Source organism: Pelodiscus sinensis, chromosome 6 (assembly GCF_049634645.1).
Source record: "Pelodiscus sinensis isolate JC-2024 chromosome 6, ASM4963464v1, whole genome shotgun sequence".
NCBI lineage: Eukaryota > Metazoa > Chordata > Testudines > Trionychidae > Pelodiscus > Pelodiscus sinensis.
The window spans coordinates 44,366,333-44,379,174 of record NC_134716.1 but is presented as its reverse complement, the minus strand read 5'-3'; the positions used below and the strand labels follow the sequence as shown (position 1 = coordinate 44,379,174).

At 45.1% G+C, this 12,842-nt stretch overlaps 1 protein-coding gene across 3 annotated transcripts in view; it reads right to left on the bottom strand.

The window, feature by feature from the left end:
* LRRC2 (leucine rich repeat containing 2) overlaps positions 1–12,842 on the bottom strand; it is a 361,338-nt gene that overhangs the window by 52,025 nt on the left and 296,471 nt on the right. The window lies entirely within an intron of this gene.

Below are 12,842 nucleotides of genomic sequence, written 5' to 3'. Positions count from 1 at the left end.
TAATGGCAAGGAGAAAGGAGGGTCAGGGCACAACAGGGAGGCAAGATCAAATCAGTATCTTAGATGTCTATATACAAATGCGAGAAGTATGGGTAATAAGCAGGAAGAACTGGAATTGCTAACCAATAAATACAACTATGATATCATTGGTATTACAGAAACCTGGTGGGATGGGACGCATGATTGGAATATTGGTATGGAAGGGTACGGCTTGCTCAGGAAGGACAGACAGGGAAAAAAGGGAGGAGGGGTTGCCTTGTATATTAAAAATGTACACACTTGGACTGAAGTGGAGATGAACGTAGGAGATAGCTGTGTAGAGAGTCTCTGGGTTAAGCTAAAAGGGGTAAAAAACGAAGGTGATATCATGCTAGGAGTCTACTACAGGCCACCTAGCCAGGTGGAAGAGGTGGATGAGGCCTTTTTTAAACAATTAACAAAACTATCCAAAGCCCAAGATTTGGTGGTGATGGGAGACTTCAACTATCCAGACATATGTTGGGAAACTAACACAGAGAGGCACAGGCTATCCAATAAGTTTCTGGACTGCATTGGAGACAACTTTCTGTTTCAGAAGGTTGAAAAAGCTACCAGAGGAGAAGCTGTTCTGGATTTGGTTTTAACAAATAGGGAGGAACTAGTTGAGAACTTGAAAGTGGAAGACAGTATAGGGGACAGTGATCACGAAATAATAGAGTTCATGATCTTAAGGAAAGGTAGAAGGGAGACCAGCACAATTGAGGTTATGGATTTCAGGAAGGCAGATTTTGATAAGCTCAGAGAACTTGTAGGTAAGGTCCCATGGGAAGCAAGACTGAAGGGAAAAACAACTGAGGAGAGTTGGAAGTATTTCAAAGGGACGTTGTTAAGGGCCCAAAAGCAAACAATTCCGCTGTGTAGGAAAGATAGAAAATATGGCAAAAGACCAGCTTGGCTTAACAAGGAGATCTTGCATGATCTCAAAATAAAAAAGGAGTCATATAAAAAATGGAAACTAGGACAACTAACAAAGGAGGAATATAGGCAAGCAACACGGGAATGCAGGGGCAAGATTAGAAAGGCAAAGGCACAAAATGAGATCAAACTAGCTACAGGCATAAAGGGAAACAAGAAGACCTTTTATAAATACATTAAAAGCAAGAGGAAGACCAAGGACAGGGTAGGCCCACTGCTTAGCGAGGAGGGAGAAGCAGTAACAGGGAACTTGGAAATGGCGGAGATGCTCAATGACTTCTTTGTTTCGGTCTTCACCGAGAAGTCTGGAGGTGTGCCTAACGTAGTGAATACAAGCAGAGAGAGGGTAAGTTTAGAAGATAGGATACACAAAGAACAAGTTAAAAATCACTTAGGAAAGTTAGATGTCAGCAAGTCACCAGGTCCTGATGAAATGCATCCCAGGATACTCAAGGAGCTGATAGAGGAGGTATCTGAGCCTTTAGCTATGATCTTTGAAAAATCATGGCAGACAGGGGAGATTCCAGAAGACTGGAAAAGGGCAAATATTGTGCCCATCTATAAAAAGGGGAATAAGAACAACCCAGGAAATTATAGACCGGTCAGTTTAACGTCTGTCCCAGGGAAGATAATGGAGCAGGTAATTAAGGAAATCGTATGCAAACACTTGGAAGGTAATAAAGTGATAGGGAATAGCCAGCATGGGTTTGTGAAGAACAAGTCATGCCAAACTAATCTGATAGCTTTCTTTGATAAGATAACGAGCCTTGTGGATAAGGGAGAAGCGGTGGATGTCATATACCTAGACTTTAGTAAGGCATTTGATACGGTCTCGCATGATATTCTTATTGATAAACTAGGCAAATATAACTTAGATAGGGCCACGATAAGGTGGGTGCATAATTGGCTGGATAACCGTAGTCAGAGAGTTGTTGTTAACGGTTCTAAATCCTGCTGGAAAGGGATAACAAGTGGAGTTCCTCAAGGGTCTGTTTTGGGACCCGTACTATTCAATATCTTCATCAATGATGTAGATATTGGGATAGAGAGTACTCTTATTAAGTTTGCAGATGATACCAAACTGGGTGGGGTTGCGACTTCTTTGGAGGATAGGGACATAATTCAAAATGACCTTAGCAAGTTAGAGAAATGGTCAGAGGTAAACAGGATGAGGTTTAATAAAGAGAAATGCAAAGTGCTCCACTTAGGAAGGAACAATCAGTTCCATACATACAAGATGGGAAGCGACTGTCTAGGAAGGAGCATGGCGGAAAGGGATCTAGGGGTCATAGTGGACCACAAGTTGAATATGAGTCAACAGTGTGATGCTGTTGCAAAAAAAGCAAATATGATTCTAGGTTGTATCAACAGGTGTGTTGTAAGCAAAACTCGTGAAGTCATTCTGCCGCTCTACTCTGCACTAGTTAGGCCTCAGCTGGAGTACTGTGTCCAGTTCTGGGCGCCACATTTCAAGAAAGATGTGGAGAAATTGGAAAGGGTACAGAGAAGAGCGACAAAAATGATTAAAGGTCTAGAGAACATGACCTATGAAGCCAGGCTTCATGAACTGGGCTTGTTTAGTTTGGAAAAAAGAAGATTAAGGGGGGACATGATAGCGGTTTTCAAATATCTAAAAGGGTGTCACAAGGAGGAAGGCGAAAATTTGTTCCTCTTGGTTTCTGAGGACAGGACAAGGAGTAATGGGCTTAAAGTGCAGCAGGGGAGGTTTAGATTGGACATTAGGAAAAAATTCCTAACTGTCAGGGTGGTCAAATATTGGAATAAATTGCCAAGGGAGGTGGTGGAATCTCCCTCTCTGGAGATATTTAAGAACAGGTTAGATAGACATCTGTCAGGGATGGTGTAGACGGAGCTTGATCCTGCCTTGAGGGCGGGGGGCTGGACTCGATGACCTCTCGAGGTCCCTTCCAGTCCTATTATTCTATGATTCTATGATTCTATGGTTCTTTTGGTCCATTAAAATGTAAATTGTATCTTTTCTTCATCCTCTCTGGTACACCAGTGATTCCAGTCTTGTTTCATTTCAAGGGGCATAAACTCTAACTTACTGATGACAATTTAAATGTCAATAGTATTCATTATTTCACTGTTAATCAAAGTATTCCAGAAAAAAAGAGGGATTATGAACTCTTGAACATTCTATTTTAGTATCTGTTTGTGGCATAACAAATAGGCAAAGCTTGGATTTGTGGGCGGCGCTTCAGAAAGTATTGTTGTTTTTTAAAAGTATTATTATTAACAAAGTGACCATGGGTTAGTGAAATTTTGCTCTTTGTCCAATTTCTATATATTCACATCTAAAATTTTGAATTTAAAAAAATCAGAAGGCCAGAATCAATCCTTATTGCAAATGCAATATTTTTCTTGGGCAGATTGAGATATGAACCTTGGGATGAGGGGCTCAGGGTCCGAGGGTTACTGATATGGCAGAGAGTCAAAAAGAACTTAGAAAGCCTCTCTAGCTGATTGTGTGGAAGGGGAAGATGAAGCAGTCCATAAGGGTTAGGAGGATAGACACAGGCTCTGCCTGGGGAAAAAGAGCTAGCATCAGATAGCATTTACGAGGACTGAGAAGGAGGTTCAAGGAGTGAAAGAGGGATTAGGAAAAAAATCTCTGTAGTGAGGAGAGGGCAGAAGAAGGGGAAAATTTGATGGACCAACGCTCCATATAAACTTTATCTAACTGTATATTTTTCCTTAACAGATAAAATTGAATACCAGCTCTTATCTCTCTGTGGACCTCTAAAAGTTATATTATCCTGGGACAATGGAAATTCTCAGTGGAAGGGATCTAAGCGCTACACTACAGCGCTAATTCGAACTAATTTAGTTCGAATTACTTAATTTGAACTAAGCTAATTCGAACTAACGGATCCAGACTAAAAAACTAGTTTGAATTAGCATTTTGCTAATTCGAACTAGCATGTCCACATTAAGTGGACCCTGAACCGGGGTTAAGGATGGCCGGAAGCAGTGCCGGCAGGGCATCAGATGAGGACTTAGAGCATGGAGCTGCTGCCTCAGGCTAGCCGAGGGCTGTGCTTAAAGGGACCCAACCCCCACCCCGGACAGACAGTTCTAAGGGGTGCCCCACTTGCAAAGCAGTCCTGGCTTGGATTGCCCGGAGTACCCACACTGGGCACATCACAGCACTCAGCAGGCTGCCATCTGGGGAGAGAGGGCAATTGGGGGGCTGCAGGAGAGGTTCCACCCACAGAAGCCCGCAGAGCCAGCCCAGTCCTCCCCATCGGGGGCTCGTACCCTATTCCTCCCTCACCTCCTTCCACTTACCCTTCCCTGGCCCCCCTTCCTGATGTACAAAATAAAGAAAACGTGTGGACAAAAATAGAATTTCTCTTTATTGAACAAAACTCAGGGAGACTGGGAAAAGGGGGTGGGAGAGGGGAGGGCAACTAAAATGATCAGAGGTTTGGAAGAGGTCCCATATGAAGAGAGGCTAAAGAGACTGGGACTTTTCAGTTTAGAAAAGAGGAGACTGAGGGAGGATAGGATAGAGGTCTATAAAAGCATGAGTGGGGTGGAGAGGGTGCATACAGAAAAGTTCTTCATTAGTTCCCATAATAGAAGGACTAGAGGACACCAAAGGAAAGGAATGGGTAGCAGGCTTCAAACTAGTAACAGAAAGTTGTTCTTCACAAAGCAAAGAGTCAACCTGTGGAACTCCTTGCTGCAGGAGGCTGTGAAGGCTACAACTAGAACAGAGTTTAAAGAGAAGTGAGATAAAGTGATGGAGGTTGGGTCCATGGAGTGGTATTAGCCAGGGGATAGGAGTGGTGTCCCTGCCCAAAGTTTGTGGAAGGCTGGAGAGGGATGGCACAAGACAAATGGCTTGGTCACTGTCTTCGGTCCATCCCCTCCAGGGTCCCTAGGGTTGGCTGCTGTCAGCAGACAGGCTACTGGGCTAGATGGACCTTTGGTCTGACCCAGTACGGCCATTGTAAACTCAGGGCTCAGGGTCGGGGGTCTCAGTGGACCACCTTGATTTTCATGCACACCTGCTCCTGGGTGGCCAGGCTGGCAGCTCTCCTGCCCTAGACGGCCACTTTCCTGTGCCTAGTGCGGAGGTCGTGGACGAGGTCCACGATGTCCGCACTAGACCAGGCGGGTGCCCGCTTCTTGCGGTCCCGGGCAAGCTCCCGGGAGCCGCCAGCCTGGCCCCAGGAAGAGGGGGTGGGCTGGGGGACATCGGGTGGCTGGCTCGAGCCGTGCCAGGTGCAAGGTCTGCTAGCTGGGTGCTGGCGGGCTTGCACCTAGCACGGGCATCGTAGCCAGCCCGTGCCCCTTTAAGGGGTCCGGGGCCGGGAGGCGGGCATATGAGTTTCCCTGGTGTTGGCCAGAGTGGCCACCAGGGAAAGCTGGGGAGGGCTAGCCTCCCACTAGTTCGAATTAAGGGGCTACACACCCCTTAATTCGAACTAGTAAGTTCGAACTAGGCTTAGTCCTCGTACAATGAGGTTTACCTAGTTCGAACTAAGCACTCCGCTAGTTCGAATTAAGTTCGAACTAGCGGAGCGCTAGTGTAGCGCCTATCAAAGTTAATTCGAACTAACGTCTGTTAGTTCGAATTAACTTTGTAGTGTAGACATACCCTAACTGTCAGATTAACATCTGCAGAAGGTTTAGAGGAATCCAGAGTCTGGTCACCTTTAAGAAATGCAGAAAATTTTCCTTTGTGATAAAGATTTTCTGATCCTGCCCACATAGATCTTCCTGTTATCTAAAAGAAGAGCACAGCCCGATACTCAATTGGGTTCTTTGCTTTTGTATTTTAATGTATTATTCAGACAGATGAAACAGAATATATCACAAATGTGGTAGAGACAACCATGGGACAAATTATATTATGATAGCCTCAATTCCCAGCCCATAAATCCATGTCGCCCATTATTTATTCTAATATTCCAAAACTGTGAGCTGTTGCAAACAACCACTGTTGTTAAAAAAGTCAACCTGCCAGAGAAATGTTTCCACCTTCCTCCAAATGGAAGTTTTTCCTTTGAATACTACCCTCCTCAGGGCAATACTCAGTACTGAACAATACTCAGTACTGATCAAATTAAGGTCTGCTCTCCTGAGACTCCTCTGGACTATATAACATTGGAAATAGGGGACTGGGTTCCCAGCTTTATTCTGGAAGCTTACTGGGATAGCAGTGAGAACTTTCGGAATTTTTACAATCAATTTTAAAATGTAATTAGGTGGGTTTTTTCGATCGGTGTTTTGTGCAACTGGATTCAGGGTACATGTCTTGTTTAGATAGAGCCATGCAGTCTGATTCAAAGCTCATGGAATCACATTCAAAGTGAATGCCAATGGGGAGTTTTATATGCAAAGTTTATTTAAAAGTCAAAGCATCTGTAATCAAGAGGAAACATTGTACAAAATTCTCTAAAGTTATCCCTGAAGCAGCATACTTCGTAGTTCTTATACAAGGAAGCTGCACATGATCATGAAGCTGAAAATGGAATATTGAGTGTTCATGAGAGTTTATAAGTTTCCCAGGGTTGCAACAGGAGCATAAAATGGCAAGCTTTAAGTTGTAGCATCAAAGAGGCTTAAATCCAACCTAATTAACATATTTTCATACTTGCTAGCAGTTGTTTTGCTATCATTTAATTTACTTGTAGAAATACCCCTAAATTAACAGGTTTCAATGTTCTTATAAGGTAATATTGCTAAACAGGGCATTATCTATGCAAATACAGAAATGGAAACCAAAAAAACCTCTGATTTCTTGAAGATCTGGTAAGTTTAAGGGAGATGGTAATTTGTGATTTACAAGCCTATAAATTCACGTGTTGCCAATAGCACGATCAATTTAACTAACACTTTAATGGAAGTTTTCACTTCCTTTTCAAACTTTCCACCAAGTGATGGAACAGAATAAACAATAGGGAATAAAGTAAATGAGAACTGCTTTTAAACGGTTCAATGGCACAAGAAGTAGATGCTTCCCTAGGAACAACTCTCACCTGATGGATTGAAGCCAAGATTTTCAGTACCAAAGCACAACTCTCCACCACATGAGCTGAAGAAGAAGCTCTACTAGGTGGTAGCCATTAGAGGGGGACACACATTCAGGCCCTGTTTCAGCAGATTAAGAGTGTGAGTACTATCAATTTAAGTCAATGGGTACTAAGATCATGCTTATGTGGTTTCCAAACTGATTCCTCCACCAGCATGATACATAGTCAAAGGAACTTTGAAAGCCAAACTGCTTTTTTTTTTAGACTAAAATATATTTTCTAGATTAGACTTGAGCTAAACTGATTACATGTTCCATCCAAAAAAAATCTAAGCCAATACTGGAGAGAACATCAAGGTTTCACAGTTAAGAGCTGAAAATCAGGCAATGTTGAATTTAAGGTAGAATGCACAATGCTTATATTCTGTAAGCTATCATTTTTGGAAAATCATGGAAGACAGGAGAGATTCCAGAGGACTGGAAAAGAGCAAATATAGTGTCTATTTATAAAAAGGGAAATAAAAACAACCCAGGAAACTACAGACCAGTCAGTTTAACTTCTGTGCCAGAAAAGATAATGGAGAAAGTAATTAAGGAAAATTGTACATAGTCTCGGCTCAGAGATGAGGACTAGGCTTCATGCACAGTGTCTCCTGGGATGATTGCCCTTCTCTTTGTTCTCCACAGCTCGACCAGCTGCAAGAGGGGAGTAGTCACCACCTCCTGTGCCATCCTCCCGACCCCACATGATCCTCTGGCACAGGAGAGCCCATGAGGACCTCCAGAGGGAGCAAATCACTGCTCTCTGAGCCCTGCAGTGCTCCATGTACTGGCAGGACCAGAGAGGGGAGAAGGACCTCCAGCTGCGCCGTGATATCTAGTGGGAGCTATTTCAGCAGGGCCAATCCATCTATACATCCTTCTGTATGGTCATCGACCACCAGCTCCCACCCCTCCAGCTTCTCCCCCATTCCTGCCACTGTGGCTATCCAGGACCCTGCACACAAGACAGTGACTCCACCCAACACAGGTGCCACTCTCAGCCCCAGCCCTGAGCCTCTCCTCCCACCTCTGTTCTCCCTCTCCTCCCAGGTTCCTTCCCCAATCACATTTACCCCAATAAAAAAAAAGAGTTGATTGTTTCCAAGCAAAAAGTATAGTTTATAATATCTGCAGGGGAGTAGAAAGGGAGGGGGAGAGGGCAGGGGAAGAGTGGAGTGTGGGAGGAAAGGCAGAGGTGCACAGTGTGCAGGTGGGTGGGTTTGAGCTGCATGAGCTCAATGGAGAGTGGAGAGGAATTGCCCCACAATGAGCGGGTGGGTCCTGTTCCTGCAGGGCCCAGAAGGCATCCTGCAGAAACTGCAGCAGGAGGTGCACCAAGACAGATAAGAGCAGTCAACTGCTGGGAGGCAGCTCTAGCTCCATGTCTAGAGATCTGAGATGTACACAACCATAGCAGACAGAGAAAAGGCTTTGCTGTCTCTCAATGAGGTAAGCAAAAGAGAAGAACCTCAGACACATCTGTACAGGGCGTCTCTTTAAGCTTGAGCCTCAGATAGCCTCAGGCAGCAGCTCCAGGGAGAGAGTGCTGTCCTCATGCCTTGCCTGAAGTGCTTCCAGGTGGCCTTAAATGCGATTCAGCATCCAAGGAGTGTGGACAATCGGTTTTGAAATAGCTCAGCACTATTTCAATGGGCATTTGTTGTGCTGACGTACTATTTCAAAATAAGATATTTTGGAATATTTCCTTTAAAATAACTTATTTCAGTATAAGTGTAGACGTGCCCTTACAGAGTAACATGGCTACCCCTGTAAATCAAATGCTATCGGCGTTAATCTACCAGCTGGGAAAGTCAAATTTGGCAGTGAACTCCAAGTACCAAGTTTTCAACTAAAAGAAATATAAATAAAAGATACGGCTGAGTCTACACTAAAAAGTTACATTACTAAGGCTACGTCTAGACTGCAAGCCTCTTTTGAAAGAGGCTTTTTCAAAAGATACTTTCGAAAAAGCCTCTTTCGAAAAAGAGCGTCTAGACAGCAACCAGTACTTTCGAAAAAGCAAGCCGCTTTTTCGAAAGAGAGCACCCAGGCAGTCTGGATGCTCTCTTTCGAATAAGCACAGTTTGCATTACATAGCACCTTTTTTCGAAAGAGCACTTTCGAAAAAAGGCGTTATTCCTCATGAAATGAGGAGTACCACCATTGAAAGAAAAGCCGCGTTCTTTCGATTTAATTTTGAAAGAACGCGGCTGTAGCCTAGACACAGGTGAAGTAGCCTTTTTTCGAAAAAACTCTGCAGTCTAGACACAGCCTAAGAGACATGAAAAATCCACATCCCTGAGCAAAATGGACAACGTGTCCTAACCCCCAGTGTAGGCAGTGTTAAGTCAATGGCAGAATTCTTGCAGAGATAGATTAACTGAAGTGATGGGAGAACCTCTCCTATTGCTGTATTGAGTGTCTACAATGAAACACTACAGCAGCACTGATACAGCATTACTTGCAAAGGTGTCGCATAAGATGAAACTGGCACAGATCACTGAAAAAGGGGATTTAATTTTTAAGTCTTTTTTCTCCTTTACTTTAGTGAATATACAGTATTGTGTGTATGTTCACATGCTCCTGCAGATACACACACACACACACGCTGATCCATACGTGGGACCTCTAGATCTCAAAGCATAAGACTCTATTGCCAAAAAATGTAGATAGCAACAGCAGGCTCAAATCCCACTGCATGGCCTATAACAGGGTTGATCAAATACTGGCCTGCAGACTGGATCTAATCTGCCAGGGCTAGGTCCTGGTAGGCCCCTGCTGCTATAATTACCTGCACTGCCACAGGGTACATCTACACTACAGCGCTAATTCGAACTAACTTAGTTCGAATTAGTTAATTCGAACTAAGCTAATTCGAACTAACGCATCTAGAACTAAAAACTAGTTCGAATTAGCGTTTTGCTAATTCGAACTAGCAAGTCCACATTGAGTGTACCCTGTACAGGGCTTAAGGATGGCCGGAAGCAGTGCCAGCAGGGCATCAGAGGAGGACTTAGAGCGTGGAGCTGCTGTCTCAGGCTAGCCGAGGGCTGCGCTTAAAGGGTCCCGACCCACACTCCGGACAGACAGTTCTCAGGGGTGCCCCGTTTGCAAAGCAGTCCTGGCTTGGATTGCCCGGAGTACCCACACTGGGCACATCACACCACTCGGCCATCAGCCCGGCTGCACTTGCCGCAGGCTGCGATCTGGGGAGAGGGGGCAATCGGGAGGCTGCAGGAGAGCTTCCACCCCCAGAAGCCCGCAGAGCCAGCCCAGTCCTCCCCATCGGGGGCGCGTACCCCATTCCTCCCTCACCTCCTTCCACTTACCCTTCCCTAGACCCCCTTCTTATTGATGTACAAAATAAAGATAACGTTTCTTCCAACATTGACTCTGTCTTTATTGAACAAAACTGGGGGAGACTGGGAAAAGGAGGTGGGAGAGGGGAAGAGAAAGGCTGGGAGAGGGGAGGGCAACTAACATGATCAGGCGTTGGGAACAGGTCCCAGATGAAGAGAGGCTACAGAGACTGGGACTGTTCCGCTTAGAAAAGAGGAGATAGAGCGGGGACAGGATAGAGGTCTCTAAAAGCAGGTGTTGGGTGGAGAGGGTGCATTCAGAAAAGTTCTTCATGAGTTCCCATAAAGAAGGACTAGAGGACACCAAAGGAAAGGAATGGGTAGCAGGCTTCAAACTAGTAAGAGAAAGTTGTTCTTCTTCACAAAGCAAATAGTTAACCTGTGGAACTCTTTGCTGCAGGAGGCTGTGAAGGCTACAACTAGAACAGAGTTTAAAGGGAAGTGAGATCAAGTCATGGAGGTTGGGTCCATGGAGTAGTCTTAGCCAGGGGGTAGGAGTGGTGTCCTTGCCCAAGGTTTGTGGAAGGCTGGAGAGGGATGGCACGAGACAAATGGCTTGGTCACTGTCTTCGGTCCATCCCCTCCAGGGTCCCTAGGGTTGGCCGCTGTCGGCAGACAGGCTACTGGGCTAAATGGACCTTTGGTCTGACCCAGGACGGCCATTGTAAGCTCAGGGCTCAGGGTCGGGGGTCTCAGTGGACCACCTTGATTTTCATGCACACCTGCTCCTGGGTGGCCAGGCTGGCAGGTCTCCTGCCCTAGACGGCCACTTTCCTGTGCCTAGTGCAGAGATCGTGGACGAGGTCCACGATGTCCGCACTAGTCCAGGAAGGTGCCGGCCTCTTGCGGTCCAGGGCAAGCTCCCGGGAGCCGCCAGCCTGGTCCCGGGAAGAGGGGGTGGGCTGGGGGACATCGGGTGGGTGGCTCTGTGCCGTGCCAGGTGCAGGGTCTGCTGGCTGGGTGCTGGCAGGCTTGCACCTGGCACGGGCACCGTAGCCAGCCCGTGCCCCTTTAAGGAGTCCGGGGCCGGGAGGGGGGCATAGAGTTTCCCTGGTGTTGGCCAGAGTGGCCACCAGGGAAACCTGGGGAGGGCTAGCTTCCCACTAGTTCGAATTAAGGGGCTACACACCCCTTAATTCGAACTAGTAAGTTCGAACTAGGCTTAATCCTCGTAAAATGAGGTTTTCCTAGTTCGAACTAAGCGCTCTGCTAGTTCGATTCAAATTCGAACTAGCGGAGCACTAGTGTAGCGGCTATGAATGTTAGTTCGAACTAACGTCCGTTAGTTCGAACTAACATTGTAGTGTAGACATACCCACAAATACCAGCAATCTTAGCTCCCATTGCCATAGATCACTGCTCCCAGCCAATTGGAGCTGCAGGAAGCAGTGTCCCAGTTCATGCCGCTTCCCGCCAGTCCCATTGGCTGAGAACGGCAATCCGCAGCCAATGGGAGCTGCAATCACTGGTACTTGAGGCCATGCAGGTGAACATAGAAATGACAACCTGCCAGGGGCTAACCGTGGTGAACTGCAGCCGTGTTATTGCCCACCTATGGTCTAGGCACGTGAGTAGGACACCAGCCCTGCTGTGTTAGTGTGGTTTACAGCTGCACAGAGGGTCTCTTTTGCTTAGGTTGTACCAGTTCCAGCAGTGTTCCTCATTCTAGGTATGACAAAGGTCTCTCAAAGTGATAGAATCTTTCAAAAGAAAATACAGTTTTGAGAGACCATTGTAAAACACTAAAATGCCAATAGTGAGAATTTGTTTAAAAACTTAAAAATAATAATAATATCTAGGCTAAGAGCTAAGTATTAAATTCTGTCTTTAGCAAAACCCCTAGTTGTCTAGAATGTAAACAGCACTGTTTTTATAGACCATTACACTTCTGAGGTGAAATAGATGGAATAAAAGGAGGTGTTTTATCCAAAATTATATATTGCATGTTTCCCAATAGGTAGTATCTGAATTATTTATTTATTAATTCCTGTATTGTGCTGTGACATATGTGTTTCAGGCTGGCGTTCTGTGACATTATTAGGTTATCAATAACAAAAGCAATGGGCCAAAAAATGCTGCCCATTCTTAAACAGAAATTAAAAACAAACAATGGCACCATAGACACCAAAAGCGACTGCCTAACATCTTAAGAATAGGTCACTGTTCTTTTCTCTTATATTTTGGCCAGATTTGACTACAAAATACCATCGCTCCATTGTGTCCAACCAGTTCTGAAGCACACTGGTTGGACACCAATTAGCCACACTCAACTGGTCAACTAGCTATTTGGATACCACACCTATAGATGATTCAGCAGATATAAAAATATTGGAAAAACAGTAACCATCCAACATAACTATTTGCTGAAAACAGTAGACACTCTAAACTTTGGGAGTGCTATATTTACAAGAAGTAGCTACATGCCCAATGACCACCATGCACTTGCACATTTATCTATAAAATTAATTGATTAAATCCAA